Source organism: Poeciliopsis prolifica, unplaced genomic scaffold (assembly GCF_027474105.1).
Source record: "Poeciliopsis prolifica strain line A6 unplaced genomic scaffold, Auburn_PproV2 SCAFFOLD030, whole genome shotgun sequence".
Classification (NCBI taxonomy): Eukaryota; Metazoa; Chordata; class Actinopteri; order Cyprinodontiformes; family Poeciliidae; genus Poeciliopsis; species Poeciliopsis prolifica.
Genome location: NW_026562405.1, coordinates 6,374,468 through 6,396,966, shown reverse-complemented (window position 1 = coordinate 6,396,966; position 22,499 = coordinate 6,374,468). Strand labels below are relative to the sequence as shown.

Sequence of the window (22,499 nt, the reverse complement as noted above, 5' to 3'; positions counted from 1 at the left end):
GATCCAGTCCAGGGCAAAATAACACATGAGGGTATCAAGATGGCTGGATTTAGTGCTTAAGCGTTAGTGGAACTAATGTTTGTGATTAGCGGTCGGCACAGCTAACCGTTTACCAATGTTCACCGCTGGATAAGACATTGAGTTCACGCTGTGAATCTGAGCATCTGATCTGTTGTTCACTAAGAAAAATGTTTTATGTTTTCGCTAGAAATCAGAAAATGAATCAGACCGGAAACCAGGATAACGTTCTGCTTTGGTTCCCTTCAGGACAAACATCACAGTCCTGATGTGAGTTTGATGTGTGAAGAAACAGAACCATGAGGGAGAAACAAAGATGGAGGCAGAGAGAAGAGGAAGTCATGGAGGAACCGCTGTGATTCAGAGACGCGTTCATCTGAGGGGCGGAAGCGGAGCTGGATGAATGGAGAGCGCTCAGAGGAACCAAGCAGCAGAAAGAGGAGAAATGTCATTTGGAATGACTGATAAAGTCTCAGCGACGAGGTGCTGCTTGTACCAATTATTCTCCCTCTGTGTTTGACTGCTGAGGCGTCAAGCGGAGCAGCGCCGCCCCGCCGCATTAGGGAAGAGGGCGAGACGAAGAGGAGCATGGAGAGATAAGAAGCTAATTAGCTCGCCTCCCCGTCCTGCCGTCCTCCTGTCCCAGCAGGACGATCGTACTGATACACGACAACAAGAGGAAACGCTTTCTTATTTCTCAGGTGAGCGCTTCGACTGGATCTCTTCTCTCTGAAACGTTCGGACCTGTTGGGCTCCTGGTGTTGATCGAATCCTCCTCAGTGGAAGACCAGACAGACAGGCTTGGCTTATCCTGGGTTACCGCTGTAGTTAGGCTGCTGTAGGACTCTGGTTCTTTCTCCTACTGCTCTCCATCTGAAGGATAATCTACAGCTGCTGCCATTAGAGCTGTTCTTTCTAGTGTTTCTGGATCTATAGTCGATTCCTAAATGGTTAGTTTTCTGAAGGCCCAGTTAGAACCAAATGATTAGAAGTCTAGAGCGCATGAAGACATTTTAGCTATTATGATTTTATTATATTTCTGCCAAAAACCAGATGCTAATCTGTCATCTTCCTGTTGAAGCGCGGAGATTTGTAGGAGCGCGGTGCGTTTTAATTGGTCGCTGTTCCCCATGAGCCCGCTTCCAGCTCATGATAAGAGCAGTTATTCGTTCTGGTGCAGCAGCAGACTGGTGCTGAGTATCACCAGTACCAGTGAAGCACTGGAAAAGGCTGCTGTGTCTTTAAGAGTCACTGATGGAAAACAGAAACAGCTTTGAGTTTCTGGTTCTGCTGGAGGTTTCTTTCTGCTAGGGAGTTGTTTCTCCCCACCATTACCATATGCTTGCTCAGGAGTCTGGGCTGTTTCACAGGCGCTGGGCTTAATAATAAGACTGATCCTGTTTTACCAACCAGTTTATTAAACTGGATCTGACTGGCTACAGCGTGTGTACTGACTTTTATTAGTGTTAAGTAGATTCTATTATTGTTGTTTTTATGTTATTTATTGATGATGTGTGTAACAGAGTCTCTCTTGTAAATGAGTTTCAAGAGATTTTCCTGTATAAATAAACGATTAATAAAAAGCAAAAAACAACCAGGAATGAAATAGGAGTTTAAATGTGTCGATGCGATTGGATGTACCTTAATTGATCGTTTCCAGTTAATTGATGCAGAAATGAATCAGCAGCAGAGATAATTTATACACTGAGCTGCTTCTGTTTACCCAGAAGAACTACGAACTGTGTGTGTGTGTGTGTGTGTGTGTGTATGTTGGCTGCTGCTACTGAACGTGGGTGTTAGCATCAAGGCTAATGAAGCCAACAGGGACAGAATGGACCGACTGGACATGTTGATGCTCAATGTGTGTTGATCTTGTAGGAGGATCACACACACACACACACGCACACGCACACACACACACACACACACACACACACACACACACACACACACACACACACACACACACACACACGCCATGCCAATGTGTGTAAGTGTTGCACTAACTAGAGGATAACTGGTCCTGTGGTCTGTCGGAACTGGTTGAACTGGTAACCAGTTGTAAACCTGACTGGTGTCAGTCGGAGTGTCTGCGCCTGTCAGCGGGTCGCCTGCTGCTTTAATTAGAGGTTTTAATGAAGAGGTTCTGGACTGTGGATCTGCAGCAGAGTGTGAAATTAACAGAACCTCGGTCTTGTCGCTGAAGACTGGAGACACTGTGAAGGCGACACGCTGCCCAGTTCAGCAGAGCTTTGATGTAAGGAGTAAAACCAGTCTGAAGCGGGACGGTCAGCGGTACCTGGGTCTGGATCCGGTTGAGCCCTCGGAACCAGAGGATTTGGCCTCGCCGCAGCTCCATCTCCGCGTGGTCGATCTCGTCCGTGTCCTCCGTCATCTCCTCGTTGTGGATCTCCTCCTTGGTGATGCCGTGGCCCGCTTCCTTCAGGAACTTCAGGTGGTGGGTCGGGATGGCCGAGATCAGCTGAGGAGGGGAGAACCAGCTTACTTCCCACTTTCCAGAACATCCTGCCAGTTTGGACTGGTTCAGCCCAGCTCCACCAGCAGTGGAGGAGTTTCAACATTTAGTCCGTAGTTTGAATAATTCTAGTTTCTATGTTTGTTGTTGGCAGGCCTGTCACAATAATGATAATATAATATGATATTGCAAGAATAGATTCTCAAAGATCAATAAATTTCAATTCATTGATCTTAAATAAATTAAGATCAATCATTTTAAACATCCATTTACCATTTTGTTGATTATTTATCTTGATGTGTTTCTTAACAGAATTTAGATTTATCACAATAACAATAAATTCCAATTAAAAATGTTTAAAACTCCTAAAAGTCTTTGCATTATCAGGATTGTTAATTTTACAATTTTCTCAATTTTTTGTTAATGAGAGTATAAATATCCCTAAATTTGAAAATGTGATTAATACAGTTACTGTGTGCAGTTCAATGATACAAATCACACTTCTTTATCTAACTGGTATCCTAAAAATAATTTTCAAGATTAGTAATTGTTGAGCTCTGACTGAAGTTGCTTAAAAAATTAGCAATAAATGGTTCTTATTGTCACTTTCATATTTATCACAATAGTACAACAAAATAAAACTAAGTCCATATCGGCCACCTTTATCTAAAATAAACAAAACAACAGAAACAAATAAAATAAATGATAAAAACAAAATTGTCTAGTTGAGACCAAAACACCGAACTGAAGCCTTTAATCATTCAGTTTTTGGTGAAAAGAGAGAAACAAAATGCAAATGTAAGTCATTTGTTTTAATTTATAGTGTGGTTAATTAATTTATTGCACAGCTGTTTGGTTCGATCCAGCCAGCTTTCATCTTTACCTCACCGACCCACAGAGGGACTGATGCTGCGGCTCGTTCTCCCTCGCAACTCCTACGGCAACGGTGCAGCGGCACAAATTTCCCCTGCAGGTGGGAGGAACTCACCTGTCCCCACAGCAGCTCGCCCATTCCCACGAAGACGCACCACAACCACTGGTCGACGGTGAGCGGCGCGCAGGAGAACGGCTTCCCTCCGAACTGAACGATGATGATCTGAGCAGGACAGAAAGAAACGGACCGTTTTTCAAACATCACAGGCTGTTTGTCCTGCTCACCACCTGAATGTGGGTCAGATCCTTCCTTTTCCATCTGGAAACAGATCTAGAATACAACAGCCACCAGACAACATTCAGCACCTTCCAAAGCATCAGACTGCTTGGACTTATTCTGGTTATTTATGTCTATAAACAGTTTTTGTTTAAAGACTTTAGTTGAATGATTTTCACTGCCACTTTAATATATTTTGGATTACTTCCTATATTTTATACCTTTTTGTTCTTTTTGACCATCTTTAGTTTGAATGTGGGAGTTGAGGGCATCTAATTTTCTCTTTTTCTTCATAAAACTTAAGCAGCTGAACAAAAGAAAGTTATTTTTATTTAAATAAAAAGAATGCTTAGACCCACATTTTGGACTTAATATGATGATGATGATGGTACCTGCAGGGCGAAGGTGCCCAGGACCACGCTGCAGAAGATGGGGTTCTTGTACACGCCCTCGAACACGTTCCTCTCGCCGTGGATCTTCCTGGCGTTGATCTCATTGAAGAGCTGCATCATCACAAACACGTTGAAGACGATGGTGTAGTGTTCAGATGGTGGGGAGTGCAGCGGAGCGTTGCGGCCGCTGTCGATGTTGAAGAACTTTTCCCCTGAGAAATGACCAGAAGCTGTAGCTACAACCTGCACGCTGTTAGCATCAGTTAGCATTGAGCTAAGCTCACCTGCAAACAGCAGAGTGAAGATGATGATGAGCTGGAACACGGCGTGGCCCAGAATGTTCTTCATCATGGTCCGGGAGATGAGGGGCTTGTCGCGGCCGTAGGGTTTGCGTAGCAGCAGCGACTCAGTGGGCGGTTCAGTGGCCAGGGCGAGGGACGCCAGCGTGTCCATGATGAGGTTGACCCACAGCATCTGCACGGCCTTGAGAGGGGAGTCCTGCAGAGCGGAGCGCCCGTTAGCTCTGAGGTCAACTATAACTTAACTTTTCAAGCCGTCCTCTGATAAAACCACGTCTGTCACCATGGGAACCGACAACACAGTCACCATCTTGCTAATTTTAGGCTCAAATCAATTTTTTCCCGTATGGCGCCGTTTCAAATCTTTTCTCCAACACAAACAAATTTCCTTATGAGCAATTATCTAATGAGGAAATGTCTAAATCCTCTGCACCTATCTGATTAAAGGAAATGTGAGTTGTGATGTGGCAAAAGGTAAAAGGTCATGATCTGATTAGTCGTAATAAGCGATAAACCAATTTATCGCGTGATAATTAAAAACAAACTTCCATTTGGATGATTTATTGTTTTTCTTTTCTGTCTTTCTACCTAAACTCTTCAGACTGTTTTGGTCTCAACTCGTCTATTTTTGAATTTTGTTTTCAGACACTTCATAATTCATTTGATATTTATGTTGGATATTTAAATGTCCTTCAGCTCCAGTGTATAATGCTCATTAGAATTGAAAGTTTATTGATCTTTGGATTATTTTGCCATTATTATTAGAAAATTTGAAAATGGTCTCAAAAGTACAAAATTATCATAAATTGCAATAACTTCTACAGAGTTTGTCACAGACTAAATTTTGTTATTGTGCCAGGCCAAGATCACAAATTCAGGTTAAAACAACCTGATGTTTAGCTTTTAAATAACAGTAGAAGAAATAAAATGATTTTATGACAGTGACTCACTGCATGTGGAGGCCATGTTGGTGCAGAGGGAGTGTGTGTTCACGGTGAGGCTGTCACTATCTGGTCACATTATTTTACTTCGTTAAAACCCCCACCTCCAGACTGTTCAACACAGACAGACTAATGATGCGTGTCAACACGCCGGTGGCTCAACACGCACCAAGCACCGCCGCTGCTGATGGGGGAAAATCCGAGCCTGTAAACCTGCTGAGTTCCTGTTTTATTTCAGGAGCGCGGATGTGACAGGTTGCCATGGTTTCAGGCTGATGCTGGCGGTGCTGCAGAGCGGTTAGTTATCACTGTGCCAGCTGTGAGGTTCTTAATTAACACACAGCCTCCAGATGTTCTGCTCTGCTGCGGTTCAGGAGTTCAGCTTCCTGGTCGCATCACTTCCTGACACGATGAAGACGACCAGAAACTAACATCTTCTTCAACGTTTTAGTCAGAGCTCTTCCAAGAAATCACACGATTCAATGAAAAAGCCACAAATTCACTAATGTGTTGATTAGCATCCGATTAGCTGGCTGGAATTACATACAAACATATTTTTATTAAATCAGTTCAAACTAGAGAAGTTTAGAGTTTTTCATTATTGTTTAGTTTTATTTTGTTTGTCTAATTCAGAATTAGAGTTTGACAGTTTTTAGTAGTTAAATATTGCTTTCTTGTAGTTTAGTTTTTATCAGAAATAGTAGTAGTTTTAATTTTTTCATACTTAATTTTGAATTAAATTTTCAGAAGCAGAATTCACCTAAAGATTGTGATGACGTAAACATCGATTGGATAATGAACACCCAACAGAAAGTTGTTTTCTCCCAACTTTTGGTGTTGCCATTTTGTGGATTTCGGTAAACGACGTAATTTGCCGACAGCTGACGTAAGCTGCTTGTGTGGGGGAAAAATTTATTTCACATCAGTTCGAAAAGCTAATAAATAGCTTCAGAAACACAAAAAAGAACATTACATGTACAAATTCAGAACGCTTTAGTTTTATATGACATAATTCCAGTTAGTTGTAGTTTTTCCCCATTAATTACCATTTTTATTTATTTCAGTTAATGAAAATATGTTAGTTATTTGTAATAACCTTGCTTCCGTACTCTGTATCTGTACCAGAGTCAAACTAATTTATGACTCTGGTTTGTACCAGTGGGTCAGGAACGTGGGGCCATCATATTTTGGCCTGGAGAGGCGGATGGTTACCTGGGTGATGCAGGCGCCGGTGAAGGCCACGATCACGGCCACCACGTTGACGGTCAGCTGGAACTGCAGGAACTTGGAGATGCTGTCGTAGACATTCCTGCCCCACATAACGGCCTTCACGATGCTGGTGAAATTATCGTCAGTCAGGATGATGTCGGAGGCCTCCTTGGCCACGTCGGTACCGGCGATACCCTGCAGGTGACACGCAGGATGAGCTGCACATCTCTGCAGGATGCTGACAGAGCCCACAAAGTTGATGAAAACAGGAAGGAGATTTAACGAAGGCATCCTGGACAGAGGACGGGTCAGCAGAAGTCTCCCTCTGATGGCTTTGACCGTAATTTCATTCATTTGGTCTCAATTCAAAGCCACACGACCACAGATGAGAGTAGAACTGTGGATCGACAGTCTGTGATACCCCATGCTGCCCCCCACAGGGTTCCCATGGCTCAACACCTTCTCTAAGTCTACAAAGCAAATGTAGACTGGATGGGCGAACCTTGGAGACTACTGTTGGAAATTTACCACTGATGCCTGTTGATGAATTTTAAACACATAGCTGGATTCTTAATAGCAGTCCTTTGCTGCCATCTGCTGGTCAGTAATATTATGAGTCTCTTCAGGATTTTTTACTATTAATGATTTTGTGGCACCTTTTCCAAAAAGTTGCAAATCTATAAGCCTTTATATTTGACATAACATGATTTTACAAAAAAAGTTTAAATTCTTGCACATAACTTTCCCTTTCCTTGTCTTTTCTTATCAGGTTATAATCCCTCCTTACCTGAGAAAACCCTGCATCATCATCATCATCATCATCATCATCCTGCTGCTGGCCTCTGGTCTAATGTCTCCTCACTGACTCTTTGCTCTTCTAGTGTGACAATAAAAATGTGTTTTAAATATGTGAAAAGAAACAGTGAGAACAACTTCTGTACAGATATTAAAGCTGACGAGGAGTATTCCTGGAATTAACTAAGTTATAAGGGATGTAAAATAGGTAAGGTCAACATTATAATATTTTGTTAACTAGATTTATATTATATACTGCAATGGGTCATCATTTAGTTAACATTGTCTGAACGCAGCAGCGTTAATCAGCTTTCAAGACTCGTTTGTAAAAGAAGTTTAAAGATTCCACAGAAAATCACCTGTCTACATCTCAACAACTGATTAAACACCTGGAACAGCTGAAAGAGTTCAGGGGTCATGTCCCAGTCGTACTCTGTTCAAACAACAGAAACAAATCCTGCAGCACATTTTTATACAGTTTAGTGTCACACCTGCTTTCATATTGTCGGTTCGCCTTTCAGGAGACGTGAAACAGGCAGTTAAATCACAAGAGGGCTGCAGGGATTGGTCAAAATTCAGCCGAGTTCCAGTGACTGGTCAGAAAAGGAGGACATCCTGAAATATATCCGATTGCTCAAATTTGTAGAAAAATTGCAATTCTGGGCAAAATTTGTGAATGATGAGTGAATTTGCATTAAAGGTTGTTCTAACTTTGGGTCAGAACATTACAGATCCAGCCTGGATGGACCAACAGTTCTGTGAAGCTTTAGGAGCTAAACTGGTGCGAATGGAGAAACTCCTCATGAATCCCAGGAATCTCTGATCTGATCTGAAGGAGGAGGAACCCTGCAGGCAGGAGAGAACATTTATCCATTCATAACTCCCAGCAGCCTCCATGAATCTAAGACGCCTTTCATTTTCCTCTTTGGCTGCTGGAGCGGAGAAGCTCCAGCTGGGAGCGAGACGATGTGAAGGAAACGGTTACCATGGCAAAGCCAACGTCGGCTTTCTTGAGGGCAGGGCCATCGTTGGTGCCGTCTCCCGTCACGGCCACCACCTGTCGGGTTTCTCCCACCGTGCTGTCGATGATTCCTGACACAGAGGAGCAGAAGGTGAGGAGGAGCACCTGAGGAGGAAGAGGATAAGCTGGAGGAGCAGCTCACCTTTAACCAGGGTGTGTTTATCCGTCGGCGACGAACGCGCCAAAACTCGAAGTTTGGGCCAGACTTTGTCCAGACGGTCCTGTTCAACCTTAAAACCAGATTATGGCTATAAATAACAACAATAACGGTAACTTAGTTTATTACGGAGCCCCCTAGGCGCATGGGGGAAAATATTTCTTTGTGTTCCCTCTCAATATGTTTACTGCAATATGTGCTGGTCTATTTTGTACACAGTCACAAACGTCAATTAAAATTTTCGGATGTATACATATATAAAGAGCCTCAGTGAAAACGTGTTTATTATTAATTCTTTGGTGCTAAAAAGTGATTGAACATCGATTTATTCACTGCATGTTTATGTCTGTTTGTATGTGGTTGAGAAGAAAATGGCCCTTTAATCATTTAGACCAACAAAAGAGACACAATCAAAACTATCAGATGACTCATTATCCCACAATAATAACTCACTAACAGTCCAAATAGTTTGCATGTCTTTTTTTCTTCTTTCCTACTTATGGAAAGTGTCCGTTTATGTAGACTTGTGGTGGATTTCTATCCTGACGGAAAATATATAAAACTTCAGGTGTTTCACAACAAGATATAACATGCATAGAAAAACCTCACGAAAGCCTTACATAACAGCAGAAAGTACGATGGCCATCGTTAGGAAGGCTTATAGTATTCAATTATGCCGCATGAACTAATCAGAACATTACTGCGAGGGAACGCAAAAGAAAAAAAAATCCCCATGATTTAGTGTTTTTGCAGAGGTCAGGCTAATTCCACTTCAAACGCTCCTTCAGCTTCAATCAGCAGCTTTCATAACTGGAGAAAAATGGCTATGCTTCCAAAATAAGAAAACCTACAGAATTCTTTCATGTTGGACTTTTATTTAACTTATTCTGTCTATAACAATTTATGTTTGATACATTTTTAACAACAGTAGAAATAATTATTTATGTCCTCAAGTCTGGTTCATTTTCCAAGTTCTATGTGAAATCTTCAACCATCTGGTCCAGATAAAACAGAAATATTTTATTCTTAATAAAAATATCTGAGTCCACATAAAACGTTCAGATTTTAGTTTGAGCAGCAAATTTAAGAATGAGAACTTTACTGAAATGTTTAGGACAATAAACCCAATTGTTAATACAATGAGTTTTTAAATACATAAAGTTTTGTGTTAACAGACATTTAAGCTTTCCAGCGATCTTTTACCTCTCCCTTGTCGTTCCTGATCTGCGTGTTGAACTCTTTGCCCTCCAGACAGAGGAACTCCTCTCCCGGCAGCAGGATGCCGCACTTGGTGGCGATGGCGCGGGCCGTGTTGATGTTGTCACCGGTTACCATGCGCACAGTGATTCCGCTCGCTGGCACTTAGCAATAGCTGCGGGTACCTAGAGGGTTGGAGCAACATGCTGTTAGAGAAAGTGAAGCTTCTCCATCGTGATGCTGAAATATATAGAAATATATGCAGATGTAGACATGTTGCACGGTGACGTCACATCTCAGCTCCATGTTGGAGGACAGAAAACTGCTAGCTGACAATGACTAGCACTGGAGTTGTCAACACAACATGTTAACCTAAATGTATGTGTGTTATATAAAAGTAAAAGGGACACAATGCTTTGCTACGAATTGTCAACACTACAACAACTAAATTAATTAAAAAAGGGAGAGAGAAGAAGGCCAGTTATGCTAGCTTGACTTTGACCATCTTAGTATGTAGATGTGCTGCAGAATTCTGTGTGTTTAGCTCCAATTTAAAAAAATAAACAAGGCGAGCCGCACACCAACTCTCCAACAGATCATCAGCAGAGCAGGTGTTTAAATGAGCGAATCAGCCATTGTACAATAACAGCCTGAAAACATAACCCACTGAATGTTCTGTTCTTTGTGTGGGAAATTCTTGCCTGGTTTTTGGTGTTGAATCCTGATACATTAGTGGCATTGTTATTGGTCAGTTGCTGTGGCAACAGGTCTGTGTGTAACAGCAAAGCAGAGATCAGGAAAAAAGAGGTTTTGAGTTGTTCTTCGCTGTTATTTCTGTTACTTTTCCCTTTGCTGTGACGCACTGGACTAAATTGATAATGCCTTCATCTCCAGGCTTCATTTGATTGTCATGGACATGAAAGAATAATACTTTTGCCTATTTTGTGCGCATGTGAGAAACTTCCAGATGTAAACTATAGCAAACTAGCTAGCCATCTCGCCGTGTATTAAAGTGTACATCAGCAACTGCATAGCTGTAGCATCAACTGTCTCAGGACAGACTAACTTTTGCCCGACAGAAAAATCTGCCTCGTTACTTCAGAAGCAGCTTCTGCTGCTTTTAGAAGAGAACTGAACCAGGGGATTACCTCGGGTCTGACGGGGTCCTCGATGCCCACCACAGCGATGCAGGTCAGCTCGTTCAGGATGTCGTTCTCGTTGTCCCAGTTGGGTTCCCCGGCCTCGGCAGGGAAGTCGCGGTACGCCACGCAGATGGTCCGCAGCCCGTCGCATGCCATCGGCTCGATCACCTTCTTCACCATCTCGTCTCGGTCTTTGGCCTTGAATACACGCGGCTGACCCTTGGCATCTAGGATCCGGGAGCACCTGGCGAAGAGCGGAGAGAGAACGTTCAGCCAGCACGCGGGTTTCTCCACCCAGCTGGAGAGCTGAGCGATTCAGTTCTCGGCCCAACCACTGCTGACGGTTTTGTATCTCTGGCCAACAGCCGCCAAGGATTTTGCTTTCCGCTGAGTGACTGCCATGCGTTTTATTTTTTTGCCAAAGAATCGAAAGGCTTGGAGGCGGCTAAGTACTGTATTGAAATGAAACATTAACAAGCATTTCATTCTGCACCCCCAGCCACTGGAGAGTTTCCTTTCTCTGCCCAACTGCTGCTGAGTGTTTTGTTTCTCTGTGCAGAGAAACGAAACACTCCGCCAGCCGTTACTGAGCATTTCGTTTCTCTGTCCAACCGCTACTGAACGTTTTGGTTTTCCCCGCCACTTAGTTTTTCTACTAAATGGCAGCAGAGCGAAACAAAATGCTTTGCCGGTGCTAAGCTGCTGAGAATTTTGTTTCTGAGTGTTTGCTTCAGCGATCTTCCATATATTTGGAATTTGTTACATGCTTACTTCCTCAGGACGATTTCCGACGCTCCTTTGCTGTACATCCGGAAGCCTCCGTCAGCGTTCTGCAGCACCGTGCTCATGGACTTGCGGGAGGAGTTGAACGTGTAAACCTTGTACATCTTTTCCTCTGGGATCTCGTCTCTGATTGGCTGGTAGTCCCTCTTCAGGTCCAGCACCAGGCCCAGCAGCGCACACTCCGTCTTGTTGCCAACGTGGCGCGGGAGGCCGCCTTCCTTCTCTGGAGGCTGAAACAATAAAACGTCAAACACCTGCTCTGCTCCGCGTCTGGTTGCCGTTCTGGAGATGGCGTCTCACCAGGATCTTGGTGGTGTAGGCGGAGTTGACGGAGATGCTGTTGACCAGGGTGTCCAGCGTTCCTGGGTTGATGGCGTCAGGTTCCGGGACCGTCCTGTAGTGCGTGTCTCCGATGTACGCCTGCACCACGGTCATGCGGTTCATGGTCAGCGTGCCCGTCTTGTCCGAGCAGATGGCCGTGGCGTTGCCCATTGTCTCGCAGGCGTCCAGGTGGCGCACCAGGTTGTTGTCCTTCATCATCTTCTTGACGGAATAGGCCAGAGAGATGGTGACGGCGAGCGGCAGCCCCTCAGGAACCGCCACCACCAGAACCGTCACGCCAATGATGAAGAACTTGACAAAGTACTGGATGTAGATGGGCGTGCACTCGGCCATCCAGCTGTGGCCCTGGATGGCGAACGTGTGGATGACGAAGTAGAGGATGAGGATGATGACAGTGAGAGCGGACATGAAGAGACCTGGGGGAGGAAACAGAACCGGAACATGTTATCAGCACCAGTACCAGCCCAGGTTCTCAGAACATTCACATCTTTATCAAGTTTTTAAGAGGAATTAACTGAGACGTAATTCATGATAAGTGGATTCTCAAGTTTTCTATTTGTTTACATAAATCAGTCCCTGCAGGATTCCACAATTCTTTAACATTTTAAAGTAACTGATTTTGCAATATTTCATCTTTATTAAAGTTCACATAAAAAACTATATATGAAAGAAAATAAGAGCAACATCAAGCAGGTAAATTGAACACAAGCATTTTAAAGACCTAAAATCAGTTTTCTCCAATGTTTTATAAGCCTGGCGGGCTGCAGGCTTCATTTCCCCTGCGCCATGCTGAGAATCGTTTGTTTATTCTGAATAAGGTACTTAAGAGTAACAATGACAGCAGGTTAGGCGAGGTGGCTTATAGCACATCAAAAACCTGCACCAAACTGCAGACATTGAATAAAACGAGATAAACGCGAGAAAAATTAATCTAATAAATAATTGAATTTTATGTCCAAAGAATATTTAAATGTACATATATGCTAACCCATAACATTCATTTTAGACATTTCTTTACTTTTAAATGTCACCAGAGAGCCACTGGCTGATTAGGATTTAACTGAAGTACCAAAATTCAATATTTATTTTAAATGTATTTCAGCGTGTCTGCCTATTGAAGTTGGTGTCTAAGTATTGCCAAGCGTGTGTTCCAATAACATAATTATGGAGTCATATTTGAAAATTTCCTGTCAACTTTATGTTTCTAACACAGACACAGTGGGTCACTGTTGGACCGACTGCTGGAGGACTGCTCTGGCGCCCCCTAGCATCAGGTTCAGCAAGTGAAATACCTCATCATTACATCAGCAAGTGAAATACCTCACCGATGTAACGGTGTTATAATGATCTGATAAGTTATTATATAACTTTTTAGATCAGGTTGAGGGAGAAGTAAGAGCTACTGCCACCTGAAGGTGGGAGCACAAATCACTTAAACGTGACTTAAATGATTTGGACAATTTCTGATGAAAATTTGCTAAAAAACTCACAGTTACACATTAAAGCGGAAAAATGCCAGGATCTATTGATTTTGTATGACTTTCTGAACTGAACGAACTGATTCATATAGCTTAATGATTCTGATCAACACTACAAGAGTTCAGATAGTTTGACCTTCTGCAGCTCAGCCTGGCGGGTTCCTGTTGAGGCGACAACAGGAACAGGAATGATTTTAGTCTAGATTATGCCCTATATGTTCAGAACTGAAGATAAAACCGAAACATTAAATCATCTGTTTGTGATTCTGAAGTATCCTCAGGACTCGTCCACCGTCCTGCGACCCAAAGGTTTCAGTCATGTAACGGTGCATTAGGGTCAATTGAAATGAGACAGAAAACACCTGCAATTTCAGGATGAATCCTGTTCCCAATAGAGATCCATCTAATAAAACTAAGTGCATTTTGACCCTCGAGCTCAGCAACCAATCAGCTTCTCCGCTGAGCCGTTAAAGGAACATTCCCACTAAATTTATATGCCAATAGAACTATTACATTTTTCAACAACATTAAGGAATTATTTACTCAACACAAGCTCCAATGTCCTGTAGAAAAAAATATTTGTAATCAGTTTGACTTATTTCAAGTGTACTAATATATTTGGACTGAAAACGAGACTAGAAATACTTGGTAAAAATACATGTCTCTGCAGCGTAAAATGACAGAAATTTTTAGATTTTATTATTTTAAGCATCATTATTCTATTGTGACAGCAATAAATCAAAATATTATCATAATAAATTCTTTGTGATAAATGCCCAGCCCCTCTATGTGTGTGCATGTGCGTGTGTGGACTCCTCACCAGCCTTGCCGATCTGGACCGCCAGCCGGGTCAGCTTGCCCTGCAGAACAGACTTCTCCTTCTTGGTCACGTTGACCTTCTTGACCTGCTTCACCTCCTCCTTCTCCTCCGACTCGGTGGCCTCCTCGCTCTTCAGCGGCTGGATCTCCAGCGCGATGCCGTCCTGGGTCTTGGCTGGTTGGGGCAGGGAGGGATTTCAGGGGAAAACACAGTGAATGACAGATGCGGTGAAGATGAGATGAAAACAAAAACAGGTTTAATTCCATGAAGGAAAGCAGGAAAGGAAGAGAAAATAAATTGAGTTGAAATGAATGAGAAAGGAGGAAAGGAGAGGAGGGAGTGGAGAAGAGAGGAGAACGTTTAGTCCGGGCTGGAGGAACATGACGGAGACCCATCAACACGTCCTGCAGCGGCTCTGACCGCGGCCGCGCTGCAACAGGCTGCATTTCCATAAACAAACTTCAGATTTGCATCCTGCTGCATCAGCCGGGAGCCGCTCTGCAACTGGACTCGGCCGTCTTTAACCGGGTCCTCGTGGGCAACCGTCTCCACACAACAGCTCTGTGTTGCAAATGCTTTCACAACACCAAACTTTCTCACTTTGGTTCCTTTGAATTGGAGGCTCAGTGGGATTTTATGTGACAGATTAACAGAAAGCAGTGAAGTGGAAGTATCATACAAATCTGAAAAGTGCGGAGTGGACTCAGCCCTCTTCATTCTGATAAACTTCAAAACTAAGATCCAAGCCTTTGGATGTGCAGAGGTGAGTGATGTAGACTGGAGGTTTAATCATAATATTTTGTAATATTATTCTGATAACAAGAAAAGTGACAATAAGAAATATTTATTACTTTTTTTCAGAGAACCGTACAGCTAAGACCTTCAGACACGCAAACAAACACAAACACTGCTATTGAAATGCATAGTTTTAGGACACCATACATGTGTCAAATGTATTGATATTTATTGATCATTAATAATAATTTATTCAATTTTTATTGAAAAAAGTGTAATTGAATAAAAAAAATCTAATTTCTTATTATACTAAAAATGTATTATGATAAATGACAATACAAAAACCCCCAATATGAATTGAAAACAGGCACACCACACTTTTCAAATTTCTGCTGATCAAAACGTGTCCATACTGAATTTTGTGTTGGTCTGTCACAGAAAAAGCATCAAGTTCAGAGGTGTGAAAACTTCCCAGGTCAGCTGGGGGTTTGTTTACTAAACCTCTCTTGGTTGCAGCTGACCTCTGACCTCCTGCAGAAGCACTGCTCTGACCTGGCTGACACCTTCAGGAAAGTTTAACAAAGTGGGGACATTTTAAGGTTTTATCAGAGTAAAGACGATTATTGGTTCATATCTGATCAGCTCTTGTGTTTTATGAGGAATAAAAAAATGATCAAAAAAATGAAAACAAAACAGCTGAAACCATTAATGAAGACCTGCCTGGTTGGACATCAGAGGAGAATCCCAACCTGCAGCAGGAGCTTCTGGTAATTAATCCCATACACATCATCATCATCATCATCATCATCATCACAGCACAGGACATGTAACATTCCAGATGTGGGAATGAGTCGTGTGTCAAACCAGGAAGCCGTGGAGCTTTATGCACATGGTCCATTCTGACAACAAGCCACAACACTGGACTAACAGGACGGACCCACGGACCCACGACAGAACCAGGAACAGGCGCAGCAAGGCACCATGGGAAACGCACGGCGGTCAGAGGAGGAGGCGTGTCTGACGGGGGGAAGCGACTCCACAAACCAGATGAACTCAAAGGATCACCCCGAACAAAATGGAGGAACGACAGCGATGCATAACAGCGAGGAGGAGGAGGGGGAGAAAGAAGAGGAGGAGAAAGAGGAAGAGTGAATGAATGAGGACACGCCCACCTGGAAGTGGGGATGAGAACAGAACCAATGCTACAGAGGTCCAGCAACACTGGAAGGGTGCAACTCCCACAGACAGGTCCATTTCAGACCAGAACCAGTTCAGCAGAACCGGTTCAGAGAGGAACCAGGTCAGACTGGACCAGAATCAGTTCAGACCGGATCCGGTTCAGACCAGACCGGAGCTGTTCCCATGCTGCTGGGATCAGCGAACCCAGAACTCCTCAGAACCTGTCCTGACGTGTGGACCTGGACCAGGTTTTCCTCTCGGCGGCCGTTGTCAGGACGACGGTGGGATCAGAGCCGATGATGCGTGAGTTCCTGCGGCATGTCTGCAGCAGATGCTGTGACGGCAGGAGGCCGGCAGCAGGGCGGCGCCGCAGAGGAAGCCGGACATTTGTTGGATCACATGGAAGATGGAGGACAGTTGGCGCATTCTGGACGACGACCCGATGACATCATCACTGCACGCTGTCAGACAGGAATAGGAGCACGGAGCCTCAACCCAGACCTGATCAGTTTATCCTTCCAGAATCAGTTTTTATTGTTTCATTTGATCTTAGATCACGGAGAGCTAAACGTTTCCATGTCGACGACATGCAGATCATCTCTCTGTGGAACCAGTTCCAGGTCCGCTAGGATCCACTGTTACTGGATCTGCTGCTGGTCCATAAATGGTTTGAGTTCCTGGTCTGTAGGAACCATGCAGTGATCTGCTGACTCAGTGCTCCAGAACCAGAACCAGCATTTAGTTTCTCTGCCTGAAAGCCTGAGATGTTCAGAACTTGCAGGTTCCTATAAATCAGAACTGAAAACATTTTAATGTCGAATCAGACTGATAAATGGCTTACTGGACATGATCAAACACTGAAACTGGACACCGCCGTGTTTTAACATTTGTTTTTTGTGTGTCTTGTTACACAGACACATAACCCTGCAAGATTTGAGTTATTCTGGTAAAATCCAGCCTCTTGCCTTACGCTTCACTTCGTCCGGCAGGTCTGGATCAGGTGACTGCTGCTGGAGGCGTGCCTCTGGTGAAGTAAAAAAACAAATGCATTTGATTTCAGCTAACTTTGGGCCAGTGTTAGGTTAACCAGGGAGGAAGCTATTCTGATGAGGCTTAGTGAAAACTGCAGGAGCAGGGCCACAACATTTTACCCAGAAATAAATATGTTAGACATTCCTCTCTATCTGCCTTTCATTTCATTTTAGTTTAACCCAGGAACCAAACAGCTCATCATTCTAACAGGAAGAGTCACAGAAGCGGCTGGGAATCATTTTACATGAAACCAGTAAAAGTAACAACATCAAAACGATTGGCTGATAAGAGGTTACTTTTATTTGTATCCAGCAGTTTCCTGATGAAACCTGTCGCTGACTAAAGCAGCAGTAACTTCTAGAACAAATATTTTTTTACATATTTGTTTAAACTGTTTCCATGCTGTGACAGTTTGGTATGAGACAGATAATTTGTGAAAAAGTCGGGTTCCTCTGTAGTTAGCTCCTACCAGTGCTAACTACAAACATCCAGTCGGAGCGATGAATGATGAGCCAATCACAAACTTGTTGGGCGCTGCTCATCCTTCATCCCCCATCCTCATTTGCTGCGCTACAGCTTTTCCTCATCAGCAGATTCTGTTGTGAATGCTAATGCTAGTTAACATATCCCCCAATGGTGGCAAATAAGCAGAACTCCGCTAACAGTGATTTGTCTTTCCACCATTAGCACATTTAGCAGTGAGTACATGAGTATGATTGACAGCGCTACAACTGGCTGTTTTTGGTCAATAGTAGCTCTGGCAGGAAGTGGAGGAGGCTGATGTTTTCACAGACTATTTGACTCATAACAAACTAAAGTCCTGGATCATGATCCGGTCCGATCTTTGAATGGCAGGTCAGCGGTCATAATCAACTTTACCATATAATTATTATTCTGATGATGGAGATGAATCTTAAACCTCTTGTTTCATCGTGACTTTATGTTGAGCGGCTGGGGGAGGTTTCCCTCCATGCTGAGCAGATGCTGCATCACCTTCCGGCGGTGGCTGATTGATTAATGATTATCATTTTAATTTATAACAAAAATTGCTCTGATTTGCACCGACCCAGGTGATCTGGTCCGAAACCGTCGGCCCACTACAGAAAACATTCCTAATTCTCTATCGCAGGATTCCCTGCTGCCTCCTTAAAAATTAAGCTTTTAGGACATTCCCACCGCTGTGGTGGTTACAGGTGAGAGTTGCACCCTTGGACAGGTAAAGCAAAGCGAGAGATCGTCCCCTCTAGACAGCAGAGAGACAAATGGGTTGGAGACTCCCGTCCTGCTGCTGCTGGGAGGGAGGATTAGGGAGGATGAGAGGAGTGTGAGGGGACAGGTGGATGAATGGGGGGGGGGGGGGAGACAGGTGGATGGATGGAGGGGTTACCTTTGTTGCGATTTTCGGGGGGTCCTTGTTTTTTACCTGTTCGGACAGAGAGAGAGGGCGGAGTGCTGATAAGATGGCTCAAAGGAAAGATCAAATTAAGCTGAGGGAGAACAAAATTCAAACTGATCAAACTCACAGGTGTGTGTGTGTGTGTGTGTGTGTGAGCTGTGGGTGGAAATGGACACATCAGAGGAGAGAGACGCCGACATCCAGCAGTGCAACAGCTGGCGTTGGAGGCGGTTGTGGTTCTGGTTCCCGGTCAGAGCTGCTTGATATCAGAACCCTCCGTTCTGTTTCTCCAGGTTTCTGCAACCTGACGGCCATTTTTAATCTGAGTTCTGCTAAATAAAACTCATTTCCAGCTGCAAATGTTACAAAAATTTTTGAAAAACTTTTTTTTAATATAAATATTCACCACAAGGAATTTGTTGTCATTTTCTAATGAGCAAAATTTTAAAACTACTTTTAGGTATAAAGATAAAGAAAATAAACTTTTCAATTACAATAGGCTTTCGCCGCTCGGGCCTAATTAATATCTTATAGCTTATATTTTAGAAAAAATATGCTCAATACCCACAGATTGCAATCTTATGATAAAAAAAAAACTAGTTCTAATTCTAATAAATATTGCTGTTAACCTTAGAATCATTCTGCAGTGGAATTTTACTGCAACTATTCCATGAAATAACAGAGAAATCACCAAGACTTGCATTGGGTACTATATTTTAAAGAATCTGTGGTTTCTGTATTATTGTGAGCCAAAGTTTAGAGCTAATGAGAAAGGTCCAAAGAGCTGTTTGTGTGTCAGGTTTTAGACCTCTGGTCTAATGTGAGAACTGAATGTTCAGCAGATAAAAGGCTGATTAGAAGAGTCAGAGTGAGGATCAGATTGCTGGTTGCATGAAGGAGCTTTTATTGTGAAGGGAGGTTTAGTCTCAGGGTGTCTTTCTAAGAAATGAGAGGATGTGACGCGACATGAATGAACATGTGACTGGTGCAGCTAGACGATGCATGTTATTGTTCGTATGCGCACAACGCTGCAGGGCAAAAAAGATTCTCCATGATAGAGGAGCTGCCGCAGTAGAACCATTTACAAAACCAAACCTGCAGGCATTATTAATTTAGTGTGGCGCTTCTCAGAAAAGGGAAAACAACTGAAAAATTCTTGAACAACTCAAAACCACTCATATTCTCTGACAACAGCTCCAGTACTGAATCAGGATTCAACTCCAAAATACAGGCAAACATTCCCCACATAAAGAACAGAACATTCAGTCCGTTACAATTTTTATGTTTCAGTCTTGATGTTTATTTTGTGATTGTCAGTAAGTGTTTGTATGAACATTAACAGTGGTTGATTAGCTACCACTGCTATTAGCTAAGCTAACACAGCGGTAGTTGAATAGCTAATTCAAACATCTGCAATATGATCTGCCAGAGTTGGTGTGTGGGCTGCCTTTTTGTTAACTGGACTGAAACACAGAATTCTGCAGTCCATCTGCATGTTAAAGATGTCAAAGTCAAGCTAGCATAACTGACCTACTTCCCTCTCTCTTATCTAGATGAAACTTTTCCTGACCTAGTTATCTAGTTGTCAGTTAGTAGCAAAGCACTGAGTCCAGTTTCTTTTATACATCACAAATGCATTTAAGTTTTAACACGTTATGTTCACAATTTGAAGCTAAAGATAATGCTAGTCATCGTCAGTGAGGAATTTTTTGACCTCCAGCAGGAGTTGAGGGGGGGTGGGCTCTTCAACGGGTCTATGAGGTCTGATTTGTGTCCCTTGTCATCAGGATCGGCAGCCTGGTCCGGATCAGACTCAGACCGGAACCAGAGTGCAGTTCTCCTGGATCTCGGGGCTTCTCTCTCTGGTGAGCGTCCGTTCACCCGGCTCAATGAATGCCTGACAAACTCAAACCTCGACTGGTAAAAGAAACAACCAGAAGGGACAAACTGAGGAGGTGAGGGAAGGGGATTCAGCGTGATCACGAGTGGATCGGAGCCGGCCCGGTTGGAGACCAATCTGGGACTCTTTGAGCAGCAGCTCGGTTCGGTCTCCAAAACGCAGCAGGAATAAATGAGACCATGACATGGAGCAGAGGAGGCTGTCCGGAACAAAGCAAATATCAACGTCTCCTCTGGACAGCGAACCCAGAAACTCAGCATGAACAGCCACAGAGAGGCTTTTTATGTCTTTCAGAGCAGAAGAAATATTTAAAATTCTCTTTGAACATGTCTCAAGGAGAACCTGACTGAATTCTTCTTCAAGACCAGGGATGCTTTCTAAAGCAGCAGGACACTGCCAACCCTAACTAGATAAACAGGAAGTGAGGACGAAGAGCCACCTCTCAATACACAGATCATCTCTGGAGAAACCCAGCATCAGTGATGACCTCAAAGTAAGAAAAAAGGTGAAACTGAGGGAGAAAGACTGTTGATGCCCCAGCTCAGCAGGGGATCAACAGAGTTTGTTGTAATAAAGTCGACCAGCAGTTCTGATGTCTACAGACCTCACCTAGGAGACGTTCTTCCTGTGTCTGAATTAAATGAAGGAGAGTATCTGACTGCAGCTAACGATGCATCATTGACACCATCCCTGTCCAGTCAGCTTTAATCCAACTCCCGTCCATTTGACTAGAAAGTCCACTTGGTTTGGGTCAGTGTGAGTGCATAATCCAACTGGACACCACTCCAAAAGCAAGAAGTGAACTACAGCACAATGCATTCTGGGTAAATACAACAACAAAAATATTCAAACAGTGAAATCCTCCGATCGCAGAAATTTGACGTCAATCCACTCCTGTTTACATTTCATAAAGAATGAAGTTGCGCTTAGTGTCTTCTTCAGAGGTTTTTCTGTTGCAGTTTTGGTCCCCGGGTGAATCAGGTCTATTAGGTATTAAGCAGCCTGAACTCCTGTGCTTCTGCCACGCGTCAAACATGAGCTGAAACTGGCTTTTTAAAGCATGAAGGGAACTTGGTTTAAACAGAATAAACCGTTCCAGCTGAACTTCTACAGCTCAGCTGTTCTGATGAAAACATGGAACTGAACATGTGGAGAAAAGTGAGACCAGCGTAAGTCCAGCCTGGCTCATCATATCAAGCTTCCCAGCTGCTGATGCTCACGGCTGAAGCAGAGTAACTAATGTCTAGTTTGTTGACTGAAAGGTTCTGGAAAAGTTCTGTCTCCAGATTCCACATCTCTCTGGTCTCATTTATTCGCTGATGCTTGGAGACGACAGTTGGACCCCTCAACGTCTCTCCTGTAGGACAGCAGGAACCCCTCCCACCAACACAAGCTCAGTGGAACCACTCAGAACCTGATGGATCGAGCCTCTGGACCTCTAGCCGACCGTCTGACCTTCCACATCACACCTTGTGCTTCCTGTCTGAGTCTCACCTTTTTTGACTTTCTTCTCCTCGTCGTGCTCACTGGAGCCCAGCAGGGTGAAGATGATGCCGGTCTGGGAGTTGAGGCCGACGGCCGACACCACCATCCTGCCAGAGCCTTCCATCACATGAGTCCCTGTGGACCGGATCAGAACCGGGTTGTTATTCTGGCCGTGATCCTGTTTTCTATTGATCAGCAGGTGGAAGTGGACCAAAACCACTCACCGGACAGCAGCATGGGATCTTTGTCCAGGGACTTCCGGACCTGATCCGACTCTCCGGTCAGAGAGCTCTCATCCAGCTTCAGGTCGTTGCCTTGGATGAGGATGCCGTCGGCCGGAAGCAGGTCTCCTGCAGGAGGGGTCAGAGGTCAGGGCTGCAGCTTACCAAGAAAACTTGTTGCAATAATTTTGATTCAGTAACTTTGAAAGAGTTGCTTTACATGTCTTTGATCATTGTGTTTAGTTTTTCATTTCAATCAACTGGTATGTAGGGAGAGGTTTGATGAATTAGCCACGGCTGATAAACCAACAATAAATCATTTATAGAGAAT

The 22,499-nt window shown here is 43.6% G+C and overlaps 1 pseudogene; it reads right to left on the bottom strand.

Moving 5' to 3' along the window:
- The window catches only part of LOC129372643 (plasma membrane calcium-transporting ATPase 1-like), a 65,061-nt pseudogene that overhangs the window by 8,555 nt on the left and 34,007 nt on the right, over nucleotides 1-22,499 (bottom strand).